The sequence below is a fragment of the Sturnira hondurensis genome, unplaced genomic scaffold, assembly GCF_014824575.4.
Source record: "Sturnira hondurensis isolate 20B ecotype Veracruz unplaced genomic scaffold, ASM1482457v3 Scaffold0001509, whole genome shotgun sequence".
NCBI classification, from domain to species: Eukaryota; Metazoa; Chordata; class Mammalia; order Chiroptera; family Phyllostomidae; genus Sturnira; species Sturnira hondurensis.
The window spans coordinates 3,974,181-3,995,798 of NW_028074140.1; positions in this window are offsets into that span (position 1 = coordinate 3,974,181).

The window sequence follows — 21,618 nt, forward strand, 5'->3', positions numbered from 1 at the left end:
TTAAAACTTCCCTCGGGCTCTAGGCAGAATGAGGGAGAGAAAACATATAATAAGCAGGAGAAAGGATTATCCGTCATTCCTGTGCCAGGAACAGTGGCTTTGGGTAGTGTCAGTGCTTGTCCATCAGTGCTTGTCCGTTGCCTTCAGAACAGAGTTGGTTTCCTTAAGACAAAATGTCTCCTGAGTTGGAAAGTGAGAGTTTTATACGTAAATGACAGGCCAGAATAATGACAAAAAACATGATCCCCAACTGAGACAATATTATTTATTTTACTTTTCTTTTGGATATACATAAAATATGTCAGACTATTACTAAAAGAAAAATTGAGTCCAAAGATTTTAGAAAATGTTACTATGTTTCCCATTAAGCATTACTCGGGCAATTTGTATGTTTGCTTCACTTTGGCTCTTTACTTTCTTCACAATCAATCTCTGATAAATTTTCTTACTTTTTTTTCACTTTGGTTATAAGCTTACTAAGGCATTTTATTTCCTGTTATATAAGATACCCTAGAACTTATACTCAAATATACACTTTCAGAGCAGATTTCTAAAAGCTTGACAAAATATTCCTTACAATCAGAATATAAAACCATATGTACAGTTTTATTTATTCATTGTAACTCATAATTTACCAGTTACCTGTAAAACTGCTTCATTATTTGTGAATATAGGAGTATGCTCGTCTTTTCTTATAGTTCTAGCACCTCTTCTTTCTCTTCAGCAATTCATTTTCACATGATCTATTTACTATGATCATGGAATCAGATTAAACTCTTTTTCTTACTCTAGTTGAGGGCAGGTGTTTAGAAATAAGAAAGACAGAAATGATTTACTCTTCCCTTCCTTTTCTTACTAACCTGAAAAAGAGTCTGGCTTTAGAACGCTGGGACAATATTTTACTTTGAACTACATAAAGATACGATGCTTAGGTTGCTGCTGTCCTGAGTGCCCCATCTGGCCTTTCACAAGTAACAGTAAGTGGACCCCACATCTGCCCACTAATGATCTGTGAGTGGATTTGGCTCATTTCTTTGAAGAGATGCATCAGCAGGCAATTATATGTTCTTTTGGTGATAAAGAATCCAATGAATCAATCCCATCTTCCTACTCTGTCCAGAAGCATTTGCTGCTCTCCCATCCAAAAAAGCTTTCATGGACAAGAGTTTATCTTGAATACCAAATTACTTATGCCCAAGAGACCAGAAAATAGTCGCAACAGGGTAAGGGTACTAGATTTTCAAAATATGGTGACTTACTAATATTCACTGATCTGCTGTCTTTTTTCTCACCTTCTGCTCACAACTCTTCTAGAAAAAAAAATACGGCAAATTCAACAGCCTGATGCTAGACAAAAGCTTGACTGACTCTTGCTAGTCCTTCTTGGAATGGAAAGTGAGATAAGCTTGGTTTTCAGGAAGACAATTTTAGAGCAAACATAGCTAGTCTTCAAGGAGGGAAAGAAGACTCAGCTTCAGAAAGAGAGACGGTATTGCCATTTTCCTTGGAGTCTGATAGACGGATGCTTCCCAATCCTACTTCCTTGTGAGGCCCAACTTCGTTTACTTCTGCTGGATCTAGGGAGACACCTGGTAGTATTACCCCTCTTCCTTGCAGACAAGCCATAGAGGCACAACACAGCCTTTGTCTTCCAAGGTTCTGTTACTTTCTTGGGGCACAACACAGTAGTCATAATGGTGCCCCCAGGTAACCTCAAGAACAATCTCTTCCTTGGTCTTCAGAAAAAATTATCTGCCCTCTCTCATCTCTGTCTTTATTCTTTCCTCTGTGATGCCAATTCACCCTTCATACCCTAGGCCACCTTAGCCTAAGAGTTTAGGGTCAAGAGTTTAGGTTTTCTAAACCATTTAAGCAAACAAATAAATAAACAAACAAACAGAAAGAAAATTGACCTTAGGCTATTTTGGCTTTGACCCTACAATTCAACCATTTTAATGTAGAGGAAGGCAAAAGTCTCAATACCTTTTTTTTTTAAAGAATTGCCAAGAAGGAAAAATGTAAGAAAACTCATGTGAATTAATATACAAACAAACTATACAACCTGATAGTCAAAGTGTATATCTGCTACTTGCAAATAAAAAATTGTTGACTAAGGAAAAGATTACTGAAAATAAAAAATGGCTGTCATTACCATGTCATTACTAGAGCCAAGTCCGATGAATAAGGTGCTGATCGAGATGGGTGATTCAATTTGGGATCCAAAACGAGCTGTAACTGCAGAGTAATTAGATTGACATTATTAATGACTTGCAAGCTGGCTCTTAAATCAGTTCCAAACCATGAAAATAACTATATAGCTACCCAAAAGTACGATAATCAACAGTTTTATTTGCATATTAAGTTGCTGGTAATGTACTTCTTTACTTTTCAATGCTATCAATATGTCACAATTCATTATTCAACAAATATTTGTTGAATTCATCCCTGTGACTACTTTCCTGATTGCTTCTCATCTCCTAAATCTTAACGTGGGACGCTTAGGTGTTTCTGTACACCCTCTTTCCTCTTCATTTATTTTGTTAGTTTTCCCATTCAATACCGTTTTCAAAGTTTAACTTTCCAAAGGTAAAATCATGACTTTAATGCAACTATATAATGAATTCATGTCCCACATTTTATTACATCCATTAATTTATGAGAGAATAAATATGGTATTAAAACTAGTTTAAAGAACATTTGAGGAGCTATGTATTTATTGGCAATTGAATAGAACATATTGTACCATAAAGAATTTATTTTTTTGACATAGGTTCTTGGGAGGGAGCATTCAATCCTTGGACTCTCCTGAGTGATGGCACAGCCTTTGTTATTCATGGTGAGCCCTTGGGACCACCCCTCAGTTTATGCTAAAGAAGAGACTCTTGGCTAGTTGGTTCTAGGGTCAGGGCTGGCCATTCTGGAATTTGGGGGTTTTAAGCCAGATTTGTAGGCAGTTCATTGTAAGTATGGCTGGCCTAGGATCCAGGGCTTGCAGCTGGGTCTGACGTGTAGTGAATCTTGTGGAGGACTGAGCTCTCATTCTGTGAAGTCTGTGATAGCTCGCATACTTAGTATCAGAATTACATCGCAGAATGTTAAGATAAAGTTTCAGGAGTAGATGCAAAGCAGGTTAATGTCTTACAAATTTAAAAAACACACATAATTTTCCACTGGACAAAAATCATTTGTATTGCTACCAGACAAAATTGCAAATTAGCATGTAACTTCTGACCTCAATCAAAATCTTAACACTGTAGAATCACAGCTCAAAACTTTTTTTTTCCTACCTGTAACCGAGTCCTCTTCTTTAAACTAGTACTACTTGGCTGCCTAATAATCATGGAAATTTATTATGTTCAGAGTTAAAATCCTAACTTCATGCCCCAAATCTCTATATTTTACCCATTTCTACATGGCCTATTGATCTTTTCCATTCCCCATTCTCAGCTTTTCTCTTTTTATCCCATTTCACATTCAATGTGGCATCAAATTGTGCTGGGTTCTGCCTTCTAATTTCACCCTGAATCTGACCCTGCTAACACGTTGGTTCACTGCACTATCATCTCTGTCCTGGATTATTGCACTACACTTCCAGTTGGTCTCCCTGATTCCTGCCTTTTGCTTCCTTTAGTCTATTTTTACTGCAACAGCCATAATGATCCTATTAAAATACAAAGCAGATCATGTCAAACCCTGCAAATGCTTCCTGTCTCTGCAGAGTAAAGCCAAAAATCTTACAATGGTCTCTAAGGGCTTATGTGACCTAACCCTCTGTTCTCTAACTTCATTTCCTGCTTCTCTCTGCCTTGCCATCCTGACACCAGCCACCTGGCCATTGTGCTGGCCTCAACATGCCATGCGCTCACTCTTACTGATCTCTTCCGAAAACACTCTTCCTTCACGGTTTGTATCCTCATCTCTTTCAAGTCTTTGTTCAAAAGTCTCCTTAGTGAGACATCCTCTGATCACCATTTTAAAACTCCATCCCTGTCCCCACAATTCCTATTCTGCTTCTCCCTCTGAATATTCTCTATTGTAAATCTTATCACCATGTAAAATGATACTTATTTTGTTTATTGTGTGTTTTATCCATGAGGATATGAGGTCTGGAAAAAGTCCAGCCGTTGTTAATATGAGATAACAAGAACAGTTTGCACAACATCACGTAACCTGGCCACCAAGGAGGGTGCACTGGAATGCGCATGTGTAAACAATGACAACTTCACTGTACAGTCAGTGGGGGTGGTAGATGCCATTGAGTGAGCATGTGCACTGTGTGGCCATTGAGTTCAAAGTGACTGAGCAAGTAGAACAACAAATCTGCATCCAATTTTGTGTTAAACTTGAACATTCCTGGAATGTACACATGGAAAATATGAATAATGAATCAACATGGAATGTATTTGGATGATTCACAAGGATGCAGCTACGGGTAACTGGTGATTGGCAGTTTTATCATGACAATGTGCCTGCTCATGCATCACATCTTGTGCAGAGATTTTTGGTAAAACATCAAATCACCCAAGTGACTCAGCACCCCTACAGCCCAGATTTGGTCCCCTGCGACTTCTGGCTTTTCTCAAAACTAAAATCACATTTGAAAGGAAAAAAAATTTTAGACAGTCGATGATATTCAGGAAAATAAAATGGGTAGTTGATGGGGAGAACTATGTGAGATCCCAACATGCTTACTTCAAAGGGGACTGAGATGTCACTGCCCTGTAAACAATGTTTCTTGTATCTTCTTCAATAAATGCCTCTATTTTTGTATTACATGGCTGTATACCTTCTGTACAGACCTTGTATAAGCTTCATATGGTCAAGGCTTTTAAAAAAAATTTGTATGTTTTATTCACCAAAGTATTCCTAGTGTCTAGAAGAGTTCCTGGGACATAGAAGAAAACCAGGAAAGTATGTTCTGGAACCCAGGTAAAAAATACAGTTCAAGGAGAAGAATGTCAATTATGTCATGTGGAATAATGGAATGTTATTCAGTCCTAAAATGTACAATGTAAATAAGTCTTGAAAACATGATGCTAAGAGAAATGAGTCAGATGCAAAAAGATCAAATATTGTGCAAGCCCATTTATATAAAATACTCAGAATAAAAGTAAATAAATGAGACAGAACACGGGGAGCTGAAGAGAGGGGACATGGGGAACAACTTCCTAATGAGTCCAAGGTTTTCTTTGGGGCTGATGAAATATTTTTAAAACTAGGAAGAGGTGGCACTTGCACAAATTATGAACACACCAAATGCTACTGAACTATAGACCTTAAAATAGTTAATTTTTAGAAATTATACAACTTAGTTTTTCTCAGGCTTCATTTAATTTTGTTACTTATGAAACAAATCTGTTGTTCACATGAGCTCTATTTCTTCTTTTTTAATCTTTGACTTAATTTTTTAATGTTTATTACTTACAGTTGACATTGAATATTATATTAGTTTCTAACCACTATATGCCATAGTGGTTAGACATTTATGTAACTTACCAGTGATGCCCCTGATAAGTCTAGTGCCCCCTGACACAATCCATAGTTATTACCATATTATTTATATTCCCTGTGCAGTGCTTTACAACCCTGTGACTTTTTTATAACTGCCAATTTGTACTTCTTAATGCTTTCCTCTTTAACACCCAGTGCCCCAACATCTCTCATCTGGCAACCATCAATTTTTCTTTATCTATGAGTTTGTTTCTGTTTTGTTTGTTCATTTATTTTATTTTTAGGTTCTACATGTAAGTGAAATCATACAGTATTTATTGTTCTCTGTGTGACTTATTTCACTTAGCATAATATACTCTAGGTCAATCCATGTTGCATAAGGCAAGATTTGATTCTCTTTTAAGGCCAAAAAATACTCTACTGTATATATATACCACTTCTTCTTTATCTAATCATCTGCCTATGGACACTTAGGTTGCTCTCCTATCTTGGCTATTATAAAAAGTGTTGCAGCATACACAGGGATGCATATATCTTTTCAAATGAACATTTTGATATTCTTTGGATAAATATCCAGAAGTGAAATTGCTGGGTCATATTTTCAATTTTTTGAGGAACTTCCAGACTGGTTTTCATAATGACTGCACAAATTTATAGTCCTACCAACAGTACACAAGGGTTCCCTTTCCTTTACATTTTCCCCAAGACTTGTTGTCTGTTAATTTATTGATGATACCATTCAGACAGGTGTGGGGTGACAGCTCATTGTGGTTTTAATCTGTATTTCTCTGGTAATTAGTGACATTAAGCATCTTTTCATGTGTATGACATCTATTGACATGTGTATGTCCTCTTTGGAGAAGTATCTATTTAGGTTTTCTGCCAGTTTTTTAATCACACTGGGGTAGGTTCATACTTTTTTGGTATTAACTTTTATTTATGATTTCCTTACCTATTTTGGATATTAACCCCTTATTGGATGAATCATTGATGAATGTCTTCTCCAGTTAAGTAGATTGTCTTGTCATTTTATTATGGTTTCCTTTATTGTGCCAAAATCTTTTTAGTTTCACATAGTCTCACTTATTTATTTTTTCTTTTGTTTTGCGTATGGAGACATATGCAAAACATAAACCCATTACTAAAAGTTATGGGTTTATTGCCTATGTTTTCTTCTAGGAGTCTTATGGTTTTGAGTCTTACACTTAGGTCTGTAATTCATTTTGAGTTTATTCTTGTGTATGGTGAAGCAGAGTGATCCAGCTGCGTTCTTTTGTGTGTCCGTACAGTTAGCACAATGCCATTTATTGAGGAGACTTTCTTTACCCCTTTGTATATTCTTGCCTCCTTCATTATGGATTAACTGACCATATAGCGTGGGTTTATTTCTGGGCTCCCTATTCTGTTCAGTTTATCTATATGTCTGTTTTTACGATGGTGCCATACTGTTTGGATTACTATAGCCTTATAGTGTATTTTATATCAGATACCATAATACTTACAACTTTGTTCTTCCTCAAAATTACTTTGGCTATTTAAACTCTCTTTGGGTTCCATATAAATTTTAGGATTATTTGTTCTGTGAAAATAGCCATTTGTATTTTAATAGAGATTACATTGAATCTGTGGATTGCTATGGATAGTATGGTATTTTAACCATATCAGTTCTTCCTATTCGTGAGCACAGTGTATACTTCCACTTATTTGTATATTTTTCAATTTCTTTCTTCAATATCTTATAATTTCCTAGTATCGGTGTTAAATTTATTCCTTGGTTAAACTTATTCTTAGGTGTTTTTTCTATGCAATTATAAATGAAACCTTTAAAAATTTCCCTTTTTCATAGCTCATTATTGACATATAAAAATACAACCTATTTCTAAATATTCATTTTCTGTTCCACCACTTTTCTGAATTCATTTCAGTTCTAATAGTTCTTTAGTTGAACTTTAGGGTTCTCTATGTACAGTATATTGTCATCTGCAAATGACAGTTTTACTTCTTCCTTTCCTATTTGGGTACCTTTTATTTATTTTTTCTTATCTGATTGCTGTGGCTAAGACTACCAATCATATGTTGAATAAAATTGGTAAAATGGATGTCCTTGTCTTGTTCCTGATATTAAAGAATGAAGTTTCAGCTTTTCATCATTGAGTAGGATATTAGCTGTGGATATGTCATATATAACCTTCATTACATTGAGGAATATTCCATCTTTTCCCACTTTGCTACAGTTTTTATTATAAATGGTTGTTGATTTTTGTCAAATAGTTTTTCGCATCTATTGTATATAAATTTATTATTTTTATTCTTCTAAAATGTTTAATTTTATGTAATGTAAATATTGCATTAATAAAAAGAATATATGAAGAGAAGTTAGAGTAAATATAAACAAATCTTCTGCAATAGATTTACTTTGAAAGAGAATTTAAAAATAAAACTGTTGCTAGAAGAAGATGTGGAATCAAGTGAGAAAATTTTTTTTTACAAAAGAAGTAAGAGTAAGCTAATGTAGAAGGCCCTATATTAGGGGGAAAAGTGGCTGATGCAAAAGAGAGAAAAGAGCTAGAAAAATTAATTTTATTTTTCATATACTTTGTTTTCATTAAGCAAAAAAAAAAAAGCCCTGGCTGGTATGGCTCAGTGGACTGAGCACCAGCCTCCAAACTGAAAAGTCATGGGTTGAGTTCCTAGTCAGGGCACATGCCTGGATTGCAGGCCAATGTTTCACTCCCTTTCTTTCTCCTTCCCTACCCTTCTCCCTAAAATAAATAAATAAAATACTAAAAAAAATAAAATAAATGCCAAAAGAAAACCCAGCAACAAACCCTGCCTTACAAAATGCATGTATGTGATATGAAAACAAATACTCCTGGTGTCTAATCTTAACCCTGCAACACCTATTCTGTGCCTCCATGAAGTCTCTTAAATTCTCAGAACCTAAGTTTTCCCTTTGTAAAATGGAAGAACTGAACTGCATTATGTCTGAGTATTCTCTCGGTCCCAGAGTTTTAGGATTTTCTGATATTCACTGATTTATTTTATTACAAGATCTAAGAATATCTTTATGAAGTCTATTCTCTCTACATTCATATCATCAGATCTCTGCAAATGCCCTTTAAAAAATTCAAAGCTATACTGATTTACAGCAGATTAAATGAGTGGAACAGACAAGATGAGCAAAGAAAAGATGCAATAGCTAGATGCAATTAGAGACATCTGGGTGAATTTAACTCCAGTTTTAAAACATCTGGGTGATGTTAGTACTCAAGTTCTGGAAAGCATACATTCCTAAATCTGACATGACTTTGGATGAGCAACTTGTATCCTTACGCTGCAGATGCTTTTTTTTTTTTTTTTGGCCAGAAAATGTGGCAAGCACAGGAAACAGCACCAAAATAAAAAACCCCAAAAATAAAAAAGGGGATTTCTAGTATGTAGTGGTAGTTAAGGCAGAAAGCTGAAATCTAAATATAAAAAACATTTTTATTTATAGGCTACAGGTATTTGATAACCCACTGACATATCAAAAGCAATATGCCTAAACCAAAAACACTGTGTTTCCCACAATCCTGTTCCATATAATTTACCAGTTTTCATTGTTGCTCTCACCAGTAGCCAAAGCTTAGGAATCATTCTCAAGTCTCTTCTTCTTTGGGCCCCTTTCCCCAATGTAGTCGTGTTGAGGCTGCCTCCTTCCTGGCCTCCTCCTCACAGCATCACTGCTGCTCTATGTATTACTCTTCAGTATTACTGTTGACTCCTCGTACTGGGAGCCTGGACTGATTCAGGCCTTTTTTAGCCATTCTGTCTGCTCCTCACATTCCAATTTATGCCACTTTGCCAACTAATTGTTTTAAGAGGCAAGGCAAACCGTTCTTAAGGCTGAGCTCAAAAAGCCCCAGTGTCTGCTCTTAAAGAGATTCAGACCACTTTGCCTGGGGTTGGAACACAAGACTGGAAATGTGGCCCTATCCTTAATTCTAGGATGCCAGGGTGAGCAGCTTAACCTCCTGCCTAATGACACTACTCATATCCCAGCTTAATAAAGACAATAGTTCTTTAAAATTATTCTTGTCTTTTTTTTTATCCATATCAATATATTTACCTATTCAGACAGAAGCATTCTTAGTCATGGAGAAGGTCAGCGTTAGTAGAGCAGAAATAAAAAGAGAGTCTCTGCCTAGTTTTGACTTCAAAGCGGAGTCAGGAGAAGGACGCAGTGAACAGACCTTAGAACCAGGAGGTCTGGCTGCTTACTCTCTCCACCCAGATTCCCCGCGTGGTAAATAAAACTTCACAAAAAGACTTCTTTCAGGGCAAGTACTGTGAGTTGTGAGAAGTAAGATTATCTCAAGGTCCCTGAGCGTGCAAGTAAGATGGGCAAATGGCAGCTCTCGGAGGACCGGGCAGTGACATTGCCTTTCACGCAGGCTGGTTTGTTACCTGCGGGTGGGTGGTTTATTCCACGGGATCTTCCCTACAGAATTTCTACTCAAGTACACAGGTAAAAGCATACTACTTTTACTACTAGAGCATACTACTATTTTTCTACTAAAAGCAAAGGTAACCAATGCTTTGGAGCATTTTGACTTGTTTAAAGGCATTTGAGGAGGCACTGGAGACAGGGTCATTGTTGACACAGAGAAAAATCAGTGATATTCTCTTTGGACAATCGTGCAATTGACTGGGTTGCTGCGATTTGTCCTGCAAATTGACTAGAAGCAATGGCAAGCTTCTAGCAGGTCATGTTGGGCACTAATATTAGTGCATAATTGTGTGGGTTATTGTTTAGTATTTATTTGTAAATTAAATGGGAAAATTACCTATTCTGGATGAAATGCTGAGGTCTGATAAATACTAACTGTTAAAAACATTTTTAAAAAACTGTTAGTCTCTTCAATCAAACTGGTTAAAAAGTCCTTAATTTCTCAAATTATATAGATAAAGCAAATTAGAGGGGGTACAGCAAGACAATGAGACCAGAAAAAAAAATTTATCATCATAAAACACTTACAACCTCGGGCCATTTTGCATTCGTAATCAAATAAAAGATCAGAGAATCAAATAGAGAATTTTAAGAAAAGAAGACATGAAATAAAGGAAATGGAGGAATTAACCTAAGAATACAGAGTATATGGGGAGGAAATGCCAGGATGCCACCTGAGTGGCACTGGAAGCAATGAATCCTACCAAGTCCAATAGGCAGTGGACCCCAAGAATGACATTAGGAAGAATGTATGGATTACCTCAATTGCTGAAAAAGCTACGAGATTTTACTGAAATAAAAATGAGTAATATATATGAAAATACTGATAAGGGGGGAAATTGTAAAGGAAGAATAAGGCCACATGTGAAACAAACTGAGGTACAGTATGATTTTGAGGTGTTGGTGGACTCTAAAAAAAAGAACAAAGAGAATCCTTTTGGTCTTATTACATGTTCCACAGGTCCCTTGGGATTCATCACATTGGATCGATACAGTGGAAACGTAATCCTACCACACAACACGGCTTTTCTGCAGGGAAAATGTTTACATTGTCATAATATTAGCTATGTTTTTCAATATCGGTATTGATCTATACATAGAGCAATCAAGGAATGACTTAAGATGTGGAACAGAGTTTAAATGTAGCAGGTTTTATGATCTTAAAGCCAAGTGTAGCTGACCAAAAGGTTGGGCGTGGACCACAAGTGTAGAGTAGGGTCAACTGACAACGCGTATTACACTCGTAGACGGAGATTAAGAGATGCCATTGGAAGTTGATGGGAGGAGACACAGGGTTTTAGGCATATCGCTTGTATTGTCAACTCTAATGGACAGACTTTCCTCAGTCACCAAAGACAACGATTCCCAAAAATTGGGGGGAAATGAGGAGGAGGTTGCAAATGGGCGCTGTTGAAGTGAGCTAATTCTCATCTGTCATGGCAGCACAGAAGACTTACAGAAAATGTTCAAAACTGATAAGTTTTAAAGAGGTATATTTGTTATTCACTGCTGCATAATAAATTACCCATACCTTTTCAGCTTAAAAGAATACACAGTCATTACCTCTATGCATTAGGAATTTGTAGTCGGCTTGGCTGGGGAGTCTGGCTCAGTGTTTCAGGAGGCTGCAGTCATCCTAAGGCTTGACCGGGGCTATAAAGTTGATGGCCCAAATGGCTCCCCATCCCAGCTGAGGGCGAGAGGCCTCGGTTTCTACCTCCAGGGCTGCTTTAGTGTCCTTATGACGTGACAGCTGCTTCCATTGGAGTGATCCAAGGCCCCAGTTGTTACCTAGCCCCAGAAGTCACATGCTGTCACTTCTGCAGTATCTTATAGGTCACAGAGGTAATTTTTCCTGGAGGTGGACCTCACAAGGGCATGAATATCAGGAAGCGAGTATCACTGAGGCTCATCTTGGGAACTGGCTGGCACAGGACAGGCAAGCCTGCTGCTTAAAGTTGTAACTGAGAGGTTTTCTTAGGCTCCGCCGAGAAAGAAATGCCAATCAGCCATAAAGTAGGCAATAAAGAGCTTTATTGGGATTTGTGCACCCAGGCGAGGTTCCCCGGTCTGCAGGATGAGGCCAGGAAAGTCTCACCCAAGCAGGGAATGTCGTGAGGTTTTATTTTCATTGGCTCCCATGGAAGCTGGGGATTGGTGCCCTCTGAACAAAGCAGCAATACAGCATTCGTGGTCTCTTCCTTGGACTCAGGTTACTGTGAAGATGTCCGTCTTGGCAAAGTCCAGCCGGAGCTTCCTCCTATCCCCGCCCACCCTAACAGTAACCATGAATAATATAAAACAGAAATGCTTAGAGGAAGTGTTTACATTATTTGATGTTTTTTCTTTATGTACAGAGTTTGATTACAAATTAGTTTTAGGAATTTTTGAAAATATTAAGTAATATAAGGGGGAGATCCTGAAAAACCAGAATTATCTTCTGAAGGTTGGGCCCCTTGCAGTACAGGCTCCCTGCGCCCTGCTAGGTGAGTGTCCTATGAACTCATCTGTATCAGTGTACTAGCTGGTGTTGTTGTGAGAGACGGTGTCCATCTTCAGTGAATTTTTTTGAAGACTCTTTCAGTATATTTGCCCATTTCATGATGGGTGATTTATGGGCACACCTGCCCACGCTGCTCTGAGTGTTCAGCAGTTTTTGACCAGAAACAGCATGGGCCACCCTCCCCATTCCCCCAATTGTTCCCCAATGGCTTTTTGTTTGTTTGTTCCTCTGGATGAAAAAAAGTCCTCAAGGGGAAATGTTTTACTGATGTGGAAGAGGAAAGGAAAGGCAGCAAAAGTACCATCAGGCATCAACATTGACAAGTTCAAAAACTGTACTGAGCAGTGGAAAAAAGGCTCAACACATGTATTGCATCAAATGGAGAGTACATAGAAGATGATTGAAATTTAAAAATGTAAGAATAAGTATATACTTTCTTATAAATGTATTTCATTTTGGGGCTCTGCTCATAAATATTACCCATAGTTTTTTAACCCAGGAATTGTTAACATTTTGTTTTTTTTAGTCCTTGTTCTCTGCATTTTAAAGCAGTTATATATTACGAAAATATAATTATATTGTATGTACTATTTAGTATGTTTCTTTCATTAAAAATTATTTGAAACATTATTCACTCTATTATATATTCTCCTAATGTGATTTTTAAATACTGCTGTTATACAAAGTACGATAATACATACTTATTTTGAAATGCTTAGAAAATTTGCACAATTCCTCACTTACCTAGACATGTAAACTTTGTGGAGAACATCTTATATTCTCAATCCATATATATATATATATATTGTTTAAAAATGAGAACATTCTAAAGAAACTTACTGTAATGTCTATATTTTGTTCCATTATAATGGTATATCATAATTTAACCATTTTGTTATGGGACATTAACTGTTTCCAATTGTTATTATAACAAGTGCTTTATAGCAATCACTGTGTACATTTCTTATGTCTTTGGGGGAATTTCTTAAATGTGGGGACTCTGAGACGAGGTCTATGAATATTCCAAGGCCCTTCCTGGAAGCCTGCTCCAACACCACCCCTTTCGCCCTGTGTGCTGTTACCAATGCACAGCAGAGGTTCCCTATGGACAACTCAGACCAAAATAAAAGAATTAGCTTCCAGCCCTGAGATTTAGTTTAAAGAAGGAAAAGACAAGAAACCAATGAGAACGAAACGTTTCCTCTCTCCAGCTGCCCTCGTGGACATGATTAGAACTACATACAGGGGCATTTTTTTGAAGGGTTTTGTGTCATGATGTCACAACTGCTCCCTTACACGGTGGACAGTTTTTAATTCTCCCTACTGCCATGTTCACAAACTCTGAAATTACATTTGCTTTTACTGGGATAGAAAGGTCAGATGCAATTTACCTAATAGAACCACTGGATGGAAATCTATACAGTGGAAGGGGTATTAAGCTGGAAAAGCTTAGAACATTTTGTCCCTGCCTGTGTGCTGCTCTCGGCATGTTTTAAATATGACCCAGCATTTGTTAGCGGATACTGCGTGTCACCATCTTTAAATGACCTTATCCATCTCATCACCACAATTTTGAACTAAGGGGGAAAAAAAGCCCACCGCCAAATGATCCTGAAAGATGCTGCCTGTCGGGTTAGCTGTCAGAAGCCTTGACATGGTCCGTGATTCCTGTAGATGTTTTATCACTTACCAGATTACTTTGAAAATAAAACTCTCTTGAAAAATCTCTCTCTCCAATGTTATCTCCTTGGCTCTCTATATAACCGTAGTGGGAAGAAAGAAATTATTTGATACATTCGATCCTTCTGGATAAACAAACCACATCACTGGCTCTGGGAATGGAGCAGGGCGCTTGTGTCCTTGCAGCTTTGCACCTCGTGCCTGTGTGCCTCCGGAGCCTGCGACTCCGTGCCTGCCTCTTGCTCTCAGCTTCATCACATGGGGCAGACAACATCTTTCTTAGCTAATTCTCAGAGTTATGTTCAGGATCAAATATATGTATTTTTCTTTTCTTCTTTTTTTATAGATGCATTCTTTGTTGTTGTTCAAGTACAGTGGTCTTCATTCCCCCCCCCACCTCTCCCCCCACCCCAGCCATTCCCACCTCCCACCCTGGATCCTGCCCCAGGGTCAAATATATTTTAAAGAAGCACAATGTTTGCCTCACAGGTTTATTTTTAAATTATTTTACAATTCATTTTTTCAAACTTTAATTAGCCCTGTTGTCTTGAATTACCGGTAACAGAACAATAGAACTAAAGCCAGTGTGCCCAGTACCATTGGCTTGTATAATTTTACATCTATTCTCTTTTGCTATTTTAAGAATTTTGACACTGTCTTCTATTACTTGATTTCTCTCTCACTCCTATTCTCTAGAGCAGGAGTGTCCAACCTTCCCGTGTTTCTGGGTCACACTGGAAGAAGAGGAGTTGTCCTGGGCCGCACATTAAATACACAAACACTAATGAAAACTGATGAGCAAAAAAGAAGGTCTGTGCATAATTTTCGTGATATCAGCCACCACAGAGAAGCAAAAGTATCCTCACATAATAACCCTAATTGTGCAGCGAGGATTTCAATAATCTTTTAAGATTGTCAAGCAGGTCCCAAGTTTGTGATCGCTAATATAGAAAATGAACATATCTAATGTTTTAAGTAAATTGATGATTTTGTGTTGGGCTGCATTCATAGCCACCCTGGGCCACACATGACCTGTGGGCTGCAGGTTGGACACCCCTGCTCCAGAGCACACTGTCAAGTGTATTTTTCAGGTTGGCCATGTAAGAGGAAGCTTTCTGTGACCTTGCCTGAAATAGCTTCATTTATGCCTCATACTAGATCAAAATGTCGGATAGGTACATATTTCTAGCTTTAAAAACACTTTCTCTCAGGATTTTGAAGGTGTTATCCTATTTACTCATTGCGCTGAAAGAGAAATTTGATACCAATCTGTTTAAGGTCATTTAAACTTCACACAATTTCTTTCCTCTTTGTGAGCTTTTAGAGTTTTGTCATTATCTTTGCTTTACTGGAATTTCATGACACAGTTTCTAGATCATTTGTCCACACTTGAACCCATTAAAATAAAGACATTTGGATATTCTCAACTGTAGTAAATTTTTTCCATCATTTTTTGTAATTCACTCCTGGTCTTTTTCCCATTCTCTAATAATCAAATATTGAACCTTCTCAATTTATTTTTTATTTTCCTTCATATTTCTTTCTCTTTTAACTTTCCTCTACATTCTGTTTCTGCAAATGTATTTCTATCAATTTTAAATATATAATTCTTAATTTTATCAAACTTTATTATTGCGTATCACTATATTTAATGAGTTATGAAGATGACTTGTACCTACTTTTATAGGGACAAGTTGAAATTGAAAATCAGAAATCAGCCTTCTGACCATTCTTTGTTCTAGAAACCCAGTTTCTTGGTACCACAGGTAAGGCACCTTTCTCAAGTCTAGTAAGAAGGATGGAGATTGAATAGTGGGTCACAGGCTATAGAACAGGAGCACTTACAGGTAGGGAAGTCCTGGTCTCCTCAGGTTAGCAAGAGCCCGAGGGTGAGAATACACCCTATGAATTTTCTTTCTCATCCTTCCCTTCCTTGAGTCCAATCTCCCCACTTTTGTCTAGCCCTCTGGAACTGCCAGAAGAAAACTAAAAATTTCCCTTTACTTAATAAGCAGAGGAGTTAAAAATCCCCTGTTCCAAACTTCTCAATAGGATCATTCTCTGAGCCTTGCCTTTTATAATTTCTTACAGTCTTTTGTACACACAACATAAATCTTTAATTTATGCAGCTGTGCAACAAACTTAAACACCCAAATGCTCAATGTACCTAAATGCTTCTGTTCTGGGAGCCAGAGATTCAGCAGTAAAAAAAACAAAGAAAAAATGCCTACCCTCACAAAGCTTATACTCTGGTGGGAGTAACAGAGAATCTGTCAAATAAAGGAGTATGTAGAATGGTATAGAGAAGATAAAGCAGGGAAGAGATAGGAGGAAAAGAGTTGCAATTTTTTACAAAGGGATCAGAGAAAACCTCAATGAGAAAGAGGTTATAGACTTAAAGGACCAAGAACATCAACCAGGTGATTATATTTCACATTTTTTTTGATGTCTAAATGTCTACACAGATCACTTTGGCCCAATTTAAACAGGTTTTTTTCCAGGATAGAAAACATCCCTATCAGGGATGCTTAATAATCACAAGTTATTAAGATAGTAATGAGAATCAGATAGCAAAACTGTTCAGGAGACAGCCAACCTATCACAGGCCTTCTGGTACTTGAGGATACCAAATCAAGTAAGATTTTTGCAGAAAAGAGGGGGACCTTTCATATTCTGGTGTTTGCATGTGTTTGGGGGGGATCTTCTGTCCTTTCATTCTAGTGCTTTCATGGAACCAGGGTAGCTAACCACTGTGCATTCTTACTAGGAAGGCTACTAAATTCAGGCCAGTTTTCACATCAGGAAAAAAAAAACTAAATTTCACACACACAAAAAAATATATAGAAAAGAACCATGTTTGTGAGTACAAATTTCACAGAAGGGTCAAAATCAGGGGATCTGTTCCTAATGTAATTACCACAGGCACAGTGACCCCTGCCCTCTCCTGAATCCTTTCTTTTCACTCCATATCCAGGAAAGAGGAAATTTAATGTAAACTGTGGACTTTGGATAATAATGATGTGGCAACATAAGTTTGTCAATCAAAACAAATGTTTCAGCCTGGGGGGGGGGAGGGGGTCGGTAGTGGGGGAGGGGGGAGGGTTGGTAGTGGGGGAGGCCGTGCCTGCATGATGGCAGCGAGTGTTCCTAAAATCCCTGTGGCATCATCTCAATTGCTCCATGAACTTTAAACTGCTGTAAGAAAACTTAAATCTAAGTAAAAAATAAAATAAAATAAATCAAGAGGAAAGGGTCCACTCAATCAATCCTCTAACTTGTTAAAATTTAATCTGTGGGGAAAAGTCCTTTTTAAGGCTGCTGATTGGAAGAAGTCCTGCAAGTTTACCGTCCTGTTCCCCACTGCCAGGGACTGTGAGGTGGAGCATGTCCAGGTGCGCCTGCTCCACCGGAACAAGTGCTCTCACTTGATCATGGCACTCTGCGCTCTTGACAGGAAACACATGCATACTTGTCTACTTTCCCAATAAGGCTATGAGATCCTCTCAGATGGAAACCAAATCTTGGCCTTTGCCCAGAGCCCAGCAGGTAATTGGTCTTTATTAAAAGTTGTCTGCATAGTGGATTTCCCATTTGAACTCATCACGAAAACAGTATCAACTAGCATTTGTTGGGTGCCTCATATTCTAGGCAGCTGGCATCATTATCTGTAATCCTCATAGCACTCAAATAAGTTGGGGCCTGTGCCAGTGTTACAGATGAGAAAACTGAGGCTCAGAGGATTAAAGTAGTTAATCTGTGTGTACACAACTAGCCAAAATGGAAAGGCTAGGATCCTGCCCCAGAGATGTGTGACCCCAAACTAGACTTTTGATGACACCCACTATATCCCTTGAGGATAAGTAGATGAGATGTCTCAGAAGGAAGCAGGAGGAGGGAAGCCATTTGTTTCTACTTACCGTTTGCAGCGAGTCCAAGGAAACACAGCTGGGCTATCCTACCACACAGGGATGATTCATCTACCACCGTGGCCCTCTGCAAACTTTAACACATCACAGGCACGGTGACCACGACCCTTCCATCCCTACTTCAGCCACATTTAGAAAGAGGTGAGATGGGAACAGAGTCAAATACTTCTTTTAAATAAGACCCACAATCTCTTACTATTAGAGTATTTGAAAGGCCCTATTCTTTCTCTATTTCACTTTTAGACAGTTTTTTTTTTCATGGCCAGCAAAGCAAATGCTGAGGCTAATGAGAAGAATGTATAAAGGAAATATTTTGCCATTTTGCAGGCCCTCGTGCTGCTCGTTTTTATAGGCATCTTACCAAGAGAGCGTGTCCTGCGGAACATGTCAGAACTGGGGTTGTTAAATTTTCAGTGACTCTTGGCTGCTTCTAGCTGTGCTTTGAGTTTGACCGGGGCAGGCCTAACGGAGTGCTGACGTGTGGTTTCCCCTACTTTGTACAGACCCTGGTGTGTTATCTCTCAGCTAACAGAGCAATCTTGTGGTTTATTTGGCGTGCTGTACATAAAGGGCCCCGGTTATGTGAGGCTATTAATTCTGAACCTGCCTAGGCGTCTTTGGGAGGTTGTTAGCCTAGTTCATTCTGGGCAAATACAATTAAGGTCTTGGCTGTTATTTACAGCAAATACCAGAGAAAATAACCTCAAGTTCCTGGGTTTATTAACACTGATACTGAGGGAAGAGGGAGGAGCGGTGCGGAACGTGTTCCGTGTTGCAGCTTGCACTGATTAAAACCCTACTTGTCATATTCTACATCATTGTACTGTCGTTATAGTAAATGTTCCTTGTAATGCATTTTCAAGTACAAAAATTGCTTCGGAAAGGAGCGTTTAGAAAACTAATTCTATTGAAACCAATGAAGTGTTGACACATTGCCTGATGCAGATTTGTTTAAAGAGGCTTGTTTTAAGTTATAAAAGTACAGTCCTGGAGGCAAAATCAGTGAGTCCCCAGTCTAGCGACTGAGAACAGCAGAACAGCCTGTTGGGGCGGCACACCCTCATTAATCCTTTCCCACAAGTCTACCCTAGTTGGCGTCCCCCTTGCCTGACTCTATAGAATTTCAAACCTGCTGCCAGCCCAGAAACTCGCTCAGAAACCGTTCATTACTCGGGCAAGGCATTTATACTGTTTGCTGATGTGGCGGTGAATAGGAGCACAGTGTAAATCGGGACTAAAGAGTGCTCTTTTTTGTCGTCTAAATTGCCCCTACACGACGTGCTCCATAAGCATTAGAAACCACCGGCGGGGGTTTGGACACCCTCATCTTTCTGAAGTAGAATTTCAGTGTGCCCTGCCTACCCTGGAGGAAAAAAAGGATGGGGACTGTTTGCAGCTGAAAAGAGAGATAGGCATTAAGTAAAAAAGCTTCTTATTTACCTCAAACTGGGCCATTGGCTCCCACAGAAAATCTTCGATGCCTGCAGCCCCCACTATAATCAAACGTAAAAACAGGCATGTCTTGCATTCTAAACAGGTCCCCCATGTAACCAAATCTAGCAGCTTCATGATGAAAAATGTGAGTGGAGGGAATGGTCAGCAAAGAAAGTTGGTCCAGTTTTTGACGTGATGAGCTGTGTCACCATCATTGGCAAACGGTGACTTCAGGTTCGGGAACCACTTTACCCCCAGATGGTATTCGGGGCTGTTGGCAAAGAACCAAGGTCTCTGGTAGGGCGGATGGAGGCATATTCGTTTGGGTGGTGAATTCATGAGATTTGCTATGGCTCTTTGTTTCCATGGCCATCTGTCCGGAAACCTGACTGAGTGATTCTTTTTTAAATCCTGTACCTGGTAGAACCAGAACATTCAACAGACCTTAGATTGTTTTGACTGAGGTGACATTCAAACAACATACTATTCAGCATTGATTGGCGTTTGGTACAGTCGCAACGTTGGGTGACCGCTGCCTCTGCTCCGTACCAAAACATTTTCCGCACCATGAAAGAGAACCCCATGACCATTAGGCACTTATTCCCTGCTGTTCCCTCTCCCCAACCCCTGGTGACCAACAATCTGCATTCGGTCTCTACAGATTTGCGTATTCTGGATAGTTCTTATCAATGGAATCATATAATATGTGACCTATGATGTTTGGCTTCTTTCAGTCAGCATAATGTTTTCTGTTTCATTCATGTTGTAGCATTTCTTTTCATGGTTGAATAATGTTCCATTACAAGGCCAGACCACACTGGTTTATCTGTTCATCCGTTAATGAACACTTGGGTTGTTTTCACCTTCTGGTCGTTGTGAATGGTGCTGCTAAGAATACGTGTGGGCGTGTATTTGCTTGAGCACCTGTTTTAATTCTTTGGGGGTATGTACTTAGGAGTAGAATTGCTAGGTCATATGGAAACTCTGTATTTAGCCTTTTGAGAAAACGTCAACCTGGTTTCCACAAAACTGCTCTATTTTACATTCCCATCAGCAGTGCAAGTAGATGGGAATTTCCCCACGTCCTCACCGACACTTGCTATCTTCTTTTCCCTTTTTGTTATAGCCACCCTCGTGGGTAGGAGGTGGTTCCTCACAGTGGTTTTGCTTGGCCTTGCCCTAGTGACTAATGACCATTGTTTCATGTATAAGTGGGCCATTCATATATCTTATTTGGAGAAGTATTCCTTCTAGTTCTTTGTTCCATTTTTTAATTGGGTTGTTTGCCTTTTTCTTGTGAAGTTGTATGCCATCAGGTTTTAAATTTTAGGTAGCACAGATAACCACAACTGGCCTGAGAAATAAAAGGGAAAAATAATGGGAACTTGTGGTTGGGTATTGAGGTCTCAATTGTAGAAGACTCTCTGATATAAATGGCAGAATGGGTGAGCCATCAGTGTTAGAGACAGAAAAGTATGCTCCACCACTTCCTGCCTGTGGGACCTTAAATAATGTGACTTACCTTCTGTGAACCTCAATTTCTTGTCTGTAAAATAGGGACAAAAATACCAACTTAATAAGGTTGTTGTAAGGAGTAAATCAAGTAAACAGAATGCTTGTGGTTCCTAGAAGCCGCTTTATAGCTTCTGTTTCTCTGTATAGTGAATATGGCCACGTGGGCCCTCCCATGAAAATCAGAAGTCATATTGTAAATCTCTAAAAAAAATTATTTTTAAGTGGGTTTTATGGTGAGTGAAAACCTGCACAGATGTGTGCTTTTATAATTAACTTTCTGTTTTATGTTATGTAAATCCTCATTTTCATGTATAGGACCCCATCAGAAGGGGGGAGGGGGGTTGGTTGTAAGTCAATATTGAAGTTAGAACTTGTTTTCCACTGGATTAATTTAAGTGGGATGGTTAGTGTCCCAGGCTGGCCCACAAGTCCTCTGTATAATGTAACAGTCTTGTGCACCATCATCATCTCGGATCCTAGCAGCAGGGCCGGTCTGTGGTCGGGAGGAAGAACAGAACACATGGCCGGTCCTGGGCAGGTTTGAAATAGAGTGCGGTTCTGGCATCCCCCATATTCCTTCCGTAGGCCTTCCCTACCACCTGGGGCCCTGTTCCTGGTGC